The sequence below is a fragment of the Myotis davidii genome, unplaced genomic scaffold, assembly GCF_000327345.1.
Source record: "Myotis davidii unplaced genomic scaffold, ASM32734v1 scaffold247, whole genome shotgun sequence".
Taxonomy (NCBI): Eukaryota; Metazoa; Chordata; class Mammalia; order Chiroptera; family Vespertilionidae; genus Myotis; species Myotis davidii.
The window spans coordinates 3,708,029-3,715,219 of NW_006299593.1; the positions used below are offsets into that span (position 1 = coordinate 3,708,029).

The 7,191-nt window shown below is 41.5% G+C and overlaps 1 protein-coding gene across 1 annotated transcript in view; it reads right to left on the reverse strand.

The window, feature by feature from the left end:
- Positions 1-7,191, reverse strand: part of ARHGAP25 (Rho GTPase activating protein 25) — a 67,599-nt gene that overhangs the window by 51,105 nt on the left and 9,303 nt on the right. The window contains exon 2 of the mRNA XM_015571503.1: positions 962-971. The gene's annotated coding sequence lies outside the window, so the exon portion shown is untranslated. The remainder of the gene's footprint in view (positions 1-961; positions 972-7,191) is intronic.

Genomic DNA, 7,191 nt, shown 5'->3' on the forward strand with positions numbered 1-7,191 from the left:
GGAAGCTTCACCAGGAAGCTGCAAATTCACACTCCCCAGGGAACCACCAGCCAATTCCCTGCTAAACACTGGGGGAAGGGGCTGGACAAAGGGGTAGATGGGCATATGCACAGTGAGTCAAGATGACATAGGTAAGATACTTGCCTATCAGTCAAGCCTGGGGAACCATGAATTGGCTAGAGTAGGCAAGGCCACTGCACACCCATGAAAATTTGGGACTACAAAATCCCTCAAAGGAGCTCTCTTGTGACTCTTGGCTCTTGGCTCTCTGGTTCCTTTGGTTTTCCTCCTGCTTCCTGCATTTGCCCATGTTTCCTCCATAGCCATGTGACCCTTCAGACCCCAGATGCAATGGACTGATGGGCTGCAGCAGGAAACACACTAAACTAGCCTGATGCTGGATTGGATTATACCCACCATAGTACAGAGACTCTGGACACTGACTTTGACTTTAGCTCTACTGAAAGCAAAACGGGACTTCTATGGAACCTTGGAAACTCAGGGGGTTGATTCCACAGAAATAAAGCTTCCTACGATATCTTATCTTCCCGAGCGAATCTCAGAAAATTCCTTTTCTTGGGATATCGCAAAGAGCCCACTCCCACTAGCAACCAGTGAAGACACGGAGCTCTCTCCACCAATAACTGTTAAAAAAAATTAAATGTTCATATTTTTAAAGATGTATACTCAAGCGTGAGGAATGAAAGCATAGTGCTTGGGATTGGCTTAAAAACATCTCAGCAAAGAAATAAAATAAAAGGAAAAGCAAATAAATAAAGCAAATGTGACAAAACCTTGACAATTATTGAATTTCAGTAAAAGCTACACATGGAGGTTCATTACACTTATTCTCTGTGTTGCGGTTTGAAATATGTATATAATAAAAACACTCTTTTTCAAGATTCTATTAGGCTTTTTTTTTTCACACATCAGCTATCACCCTGAACTTCAACTTGCTCGTTTTCCCAGGCCTGCATTTCCAGACCTGTTAGTGACTTCTCTGAGCACAGCAGGATGATACTATGCAGATGCTGTACCACACACGTACACATTCCCTCCGGAACAGACCCTGCCCGTCCACTTCCCCTGCACTGTCATTTTATCAGTTAATGAAGGGGAAGAACCGAGGGACTCCTGATGTTTCCAGTTACGGATAGTATTTCCTGTAAAGCCAACTTTTCTTCAGTTAGCAATGTTGATGGTGTGTGTGTGTGTGTGTGTGTGTGTGTGTGTGTGTGTGTGAGAAAGAGGAGTGGACAGCCCCACTTTGAAAAAGAGTGGTTGCAGGGAAGGCTTTGTCTCAAATGACAATTCCTTTTGACTGGGAGTAACGTTGGGGCATCTGGGGCCTAGTATAGGCTCACTAGAAGAATAGAGTGACTGGTTATCAGTGTTTGCAGTGGCAAAAGTTGGAGGAACTGATAGGCCACAGTCTACCAATGTAACACAATCGTTAACACTTAATAGCTCCCCTGGCCCTGTGGTAGAGGGGCAGGCAGTATGGTGCAGTGAAAGGTGTATCTGATTAGGCATCAAGAGACCCAGGTTCAAGTTCTAGCTCAGACATAAGCCAGCTATGCAATTCTCTGGGCCCTTTTGAACCTTCATTTCTTCATTTGTAAAATAAAAGGATGGAAATAAACCATCTTGAACACATATTCAACTCTAAATTTTTTTATTGACCTTTAAGACATATGTCAGCCAACTGCTTTGTGTAGTAATCCTATTGTAGGTGCAAGGCATCAAACTTAATTTGCCACCTGATGCAGGACTCCATTTCTACACCAAAAACATATGCCTCTAGAGATGCATTCCTTTACTTGATTAAGAAAAGTTGATTTTGCAAAATACATACTCTGGATGACTTTGATTAAACAAGATGGTCTGATAAGTTTCTGGTTAGAGTGTTTGTGAGTTTTAATATTAGGTTAAAGAAGATCCCCTTTGCAGTCCCCTTAAAAACGCAGGGAGGGAAGTAGGAAGACAAAAGTCACTGTAACTATTACTCAAGGACCGACAGTTCAATAGGCTGTGTGGCCTATTTATACTGGGGCAATACCTGAACTCCCAAATATCACAGAGCCACCACCTTCTGGATAGATCTCTCCAACTCTAAACCAGACTTTACATATCAAAACGGCAAATGCATCCATGTCCTTTTAATCAAGGATGTCTTCTAATAATTTAGTTAAAACAATAATATATGTATATTAAGTTTATTTACAAATGTATTCACTGCAGTAAAAAATGTATACAAGTAAATGTCCAATAACACAGAGTCGGTTGAATGAAGTATGCTATATCATAAAGTAAAATACTATGTAGCCTTAAAGTAAATGCTTTAAATTCATGGGAACACATTGAATTTATGGGTAAAGTTAAAAATTGCTTCCTCCAAAATAGTACACATAGGGTAAGTACATTTTGTTAAAAAAAATACATCTTATACACACACATTGTGACATAGGAAAAGCATAGATACACATGAGGTATAGCACAGAAAAACAAAATGGCAAGATTCACATAAGACTGGTTATTTTCCAGAGATGTTGGATTATGGCTAATTTTTCTGTCTCCTATTTGCTGTCATTTTTTTTATTTTTTTTAAAAAAAGTTACTTGTAAATGTCCTATGTCAGTTTTCTCTTCAATGACCTGAAGGCTGAGTTTCCCAATCTACACATTTTAAGACTTAAAGTGGGTCAAGAAAGATGAAATCACTGAGAGGAATCTGTCCCGGTGTTAGGAAGAACTTACAGAATCTAAACCAAAGCAAATCCCAAACATTTTGAAATTGAGCATTTCGAGAGCTAGCTCTGTCACCTTGGGCAAATCACCCTTCTGTGCCCAGTGGGACATTGTACCAACAAGCGACAATATATGTGTCCTTTACGACATGTAAAGTACGTATAGATTTGCTTATTATTCTTGTTGCTGTTAACAAAGTTTATACATGTATAAAATGAGGTTGTTGACAAAGATGCTTGCTAAGATCCTTCTCAGCCCCCCAACTCTTATATTTTTTGCATACTAACAGTTTCTACCAGTACCACAATGTATGCAGAGTATGCAAGTAGAGATAGGGTAGCAGATGAGGGGTTCATTATTGGAGAAAGAATATAAAGGAAAAAGCACTCTGGGAAGGAAAGGACCAGTACAGCTTGGAGCTGTCAGCCAAGACATCCCAGAAACTATAGAGCCTGACCATGTTCTTTGGGGCTCAGAAGAAAGAACAGCGGGAATGCCGCGGGAGCATGAAAGGAGGTTACTCTACGAGTGCTCAGGAAGGAAGAACCACTTGGAATTCCATGCGGTTTGACCTCATGGTGTAGCAGTCCCATTTCCAAATACCCATTGCAATAACCAAAGAATTGCTTCAGTGATAATGAAAGAAAAATGGAAAATGAAAGTAGAAGTAAGGAAGGATGCTATCTGTGTGCTATCTCTTGGGAGGATTTCTATAAGATGCAGGTGGTGAGCATCTGACCTGACAGAAAAGCTAACCAAGCCACAATTCAGTGTATACTGTATAGGGAACAGCTGCCTAAGAACAGGGGTGAATGTTCCATAAAGAATCTGCACCAACATCCAGAAAAGAGCATCACTGCTGGAGGTGGGGGGACAGGTGGAGAACCCAAGAGCCACTTCCAGAAGTGCTCACAGAACGGAGGCCTGGCTGGGGCACATGACTGCCAGTGCACCCCAGGTGTCCAGAGTCCCGCCAGAGAAATCAATGGTGGCCCTGTCTTGCTGGCTCCTAAACTGAGGCCCTGCACTGATGAGGGAAAGGGATAGGAGAAAAAGAAGCTCCCTGAACAGAGGAGGAGCTACTCTCTTTAAACTGGACGGTTCTTAAAACATTACCCATAAGCTTACCATGCCACCCAGCCATTCCACGTCTAGGAATCTATCCGTGGGAAGTGAGACACACGTCCACAAAACTTCCATGCAAATGTCCCCTGCAGGGGTATTCATAATGGTCAAACTGGAAACAGTCCAGGCTCCATCAGCTGCTGGATGGTAAACACAATGCAGGATCGCCAGGCTGTGCAACACCACCCCAGAATATAAAGGAATGAGGTACTGACACATGCTACACCTGGTGAACCTCAAAAACGTTATGCGAAGAGAAGGAAGCTGAATGCAAAAGACAACGTATTATGAGTCCACGTATAAAACATACCCACAAATGGCAATCCTCTAGGGACAGAAAGCAGATGAGCGGTTGCCTGGGCTGTGGGTGAGAGCAAGGATTGACTGGAAATGGCAGGAAGCAACCTTCTGGGGGTGGTAAAGCTGTTTTAAAACTGCACTGGACTGCCCTGGGATGGGGTTTCTCATAGTGAGAGCCAGCCTGCAGACCAAATATTCTCAGGTTCAATTCCTGGTGAGGGCATGTACCTAGGTTGCAGATTCGATCCCTGAGATGGTGTTTCTCATAGTTAGAGCCAGCCTGCAGACCAAATGGTCTCAGGTTCAGTTCCTGGTGAGGGCATATACCTAGGTTGCAGATTCGATCCCTGGTCCCAGTTGGGGTGTATGCAGAAGGTAGCCAATTGATATGTCTGTCTCACATTAATGTCTCTCTCTCTCTCTCTCTCTCTCTCTCTCTCTCTCTCTCTCTCTCTCTCTCTCTCTCCTGTTTCTCTCTCTCTCTCTCTCTCTAAAACACAGTTTCCCTTTCTTCCACTCTCTCTAAAAACCAATGGGAAAAATATCATGGGTTGAGGATTAACAACAAAAACACTGCATTGTACTGATGCTATATGTTATAAATTTACTAAAAATCATTGAATTGTACACATAAAACAAAATAATTTATGGCATTTAAATTGTACCGCAATAAAGCAATAATAAGGAAGAGCAAGAACTATATCTATTTAGCTGCCACACACACACAAAGGAACCCACAGTGGAAGCAGTGAGGAGCTGAACAGCCTGTATAGAAAAATAAGGAATAATTCCTAAGTCATTTTATAAAGACCATCTTAAATAGACCACACACCACAGGAAATTTGAGATCTGCCCCTGTTTTGTCACTCATGTATCCCAAGTGTCTAGAATACCCCTGGGATGCAAGGATACTTGAATATTAGGAAAACCATTAAGTGATTTATTAATCAATGGGTAAAAGAACTAAAAAGCCATATGCTTTGAAAAGACTGTGAACTTACATTTGATAAAGTTCAACATTGATTCGTATCAGAAAACGAATTATCAAGAATACTTCCTTAGGTGGTAAAGAATGTGTCTCTAACCAGCAGGAGGGAATTGAGAGAGTGTAGAAAAAAATCAACAGCAATGTCGTGCTTAGGACTGCTGACTTGTGGGACATTATTGAGAATTTACTTTGTCATAAAAGTATGTTGTTTACCAGTGTTTCTGTTCATTGCAGGCTACGTTTTGCAGTACATGGGTGAGGCTTTGCAGAAGGCAGAATTTCCCCTGTGATTCTGCTGCTGACATCCTGCCTCCTCATCTAAGCTGTCAATGTTATCAGCTGTCTGGGGGGGAAATGGCTTGGGGGTTTCCTTTTATCACCCAAGGTTCTCACAGAAATGTTAGGATTTAGTCTGCGTGCATCTGTGAGCAACCAAAGTCTCTGTCCAACTTGGGCTTTCTTGGTCAGACACAGGCCTGGCCCTGGTATGCCTTGAGGGTTCTCGCGCCTCTACACCAACTCTCTCGCTGCCCAGGGAAGAACTAGAAGAATGTCGTTCCCCTTTCTTTTTTCTTTACCCGCGTGTTTGCTTTCAGCCGATGGTCACTTGAAGGATGAACGAAAACACCGAAGTCCTGGATGCAGAAGCTGAAGAAGCAGGAAGCTCAGACAGACAAACAGGAAGTGGGAAAAGGGAACCACGAACGAGTGACTTTGTGACTGACACAGGATTCACTCCCATTTTCGAGGACCTCTGACCTGGCACATCTTATGGCATAAGAGACCTTTTCCAGGTGAAAACTAATTGCAATGTTTGGGTGGGTGTTTTTTTAAGGGGACAGTGTTACTAAACTCCAAACATACACTAAATAGAGATTCACCCAACAAAAGAATTGCTATGTCTTATAACAAACAGTCGTGGGCACATTAAGGAAAGAATTCATAATATTTTAACATCAATTTTAAAAAATGGAAGAAAGGATTTACTTTGTGTGCTCAGGAATGAACCATTTATTCTCCTTCAACTCCACCCTTGCCCCCTCTCCTCTTTCCTAGCATTATTTTATTGTACCGACTATGATATGGCTGACTTCAAACCAAGAAAAGTAGGAAGAGGCTATATCCGGGATTAAGAGCAGTCCCTAAAAACATCTCTTACTTTTAATATATGGGAAGGTAGTTTCAAAATACAAATAGAAAAACAATATGTAATACCCTTTGTAATACTTTAAGCAATAAAAAAATAAATTAAAACAATAAATTAATTAATTTAATAAAAAGAAAAACACAGCCAATTAATTGACTTGAGCATTAAGTTTGGCTGATACATAGCTCGAGTTTTGCTGTACGAATGTATTTTTGAGGAGATGGGCTTCCAGAATGCCTTTCCTACTTGCATAAGTTTGCGAAAGAGGATCGAGAGTGTTCAACTATAAAAGTAGCACTGACTATTCCAGTCTCCCAGCACTTTCCCCTGCACAATAAAAAAAAAAAAATGCTTTGGAAAATGTGACTTTTGTGATCTTTGGGAGGAGGCCTGGGAAGGGAGGGCTGAGGTTCACAGTGACACAGGAAATCTGTGTTTGTAGTGCTGAAGTGTGTGGGTGTGTTCACATGGGCAGAGCTGCAGAGGAAAAACGAAAGAACATGGTTGCAAACCATTGCAGAGGCTGAATGAGAGGATCAAAGAGTCTTTCCCACTTATGAAACATATTGATGTCTACACACTATCCTGGGTTGGGATTCTGGAAAACAGCCCTTGACATCAAACATGCAGTCTATGAGAGAAAAACGTGACTTTGGGCTTCATCAAAATAAGAAGTTTTTGCTCTGGGAAAGGCATAAGAGAATGAAAGTGAGCCACACACAGATTGGGAGAAAATATTTTCAATCACTTATGTGGCCAAGGGAATTATATCCAGGATATCTAAAGCATTCTCAAAGCTCAACAATAAGAAAACAAACCGATTTTAAAGACAGGCAGAATATTTGAATAGACACTTCAATGAGTGAAAAGATGCTCAATGGGAT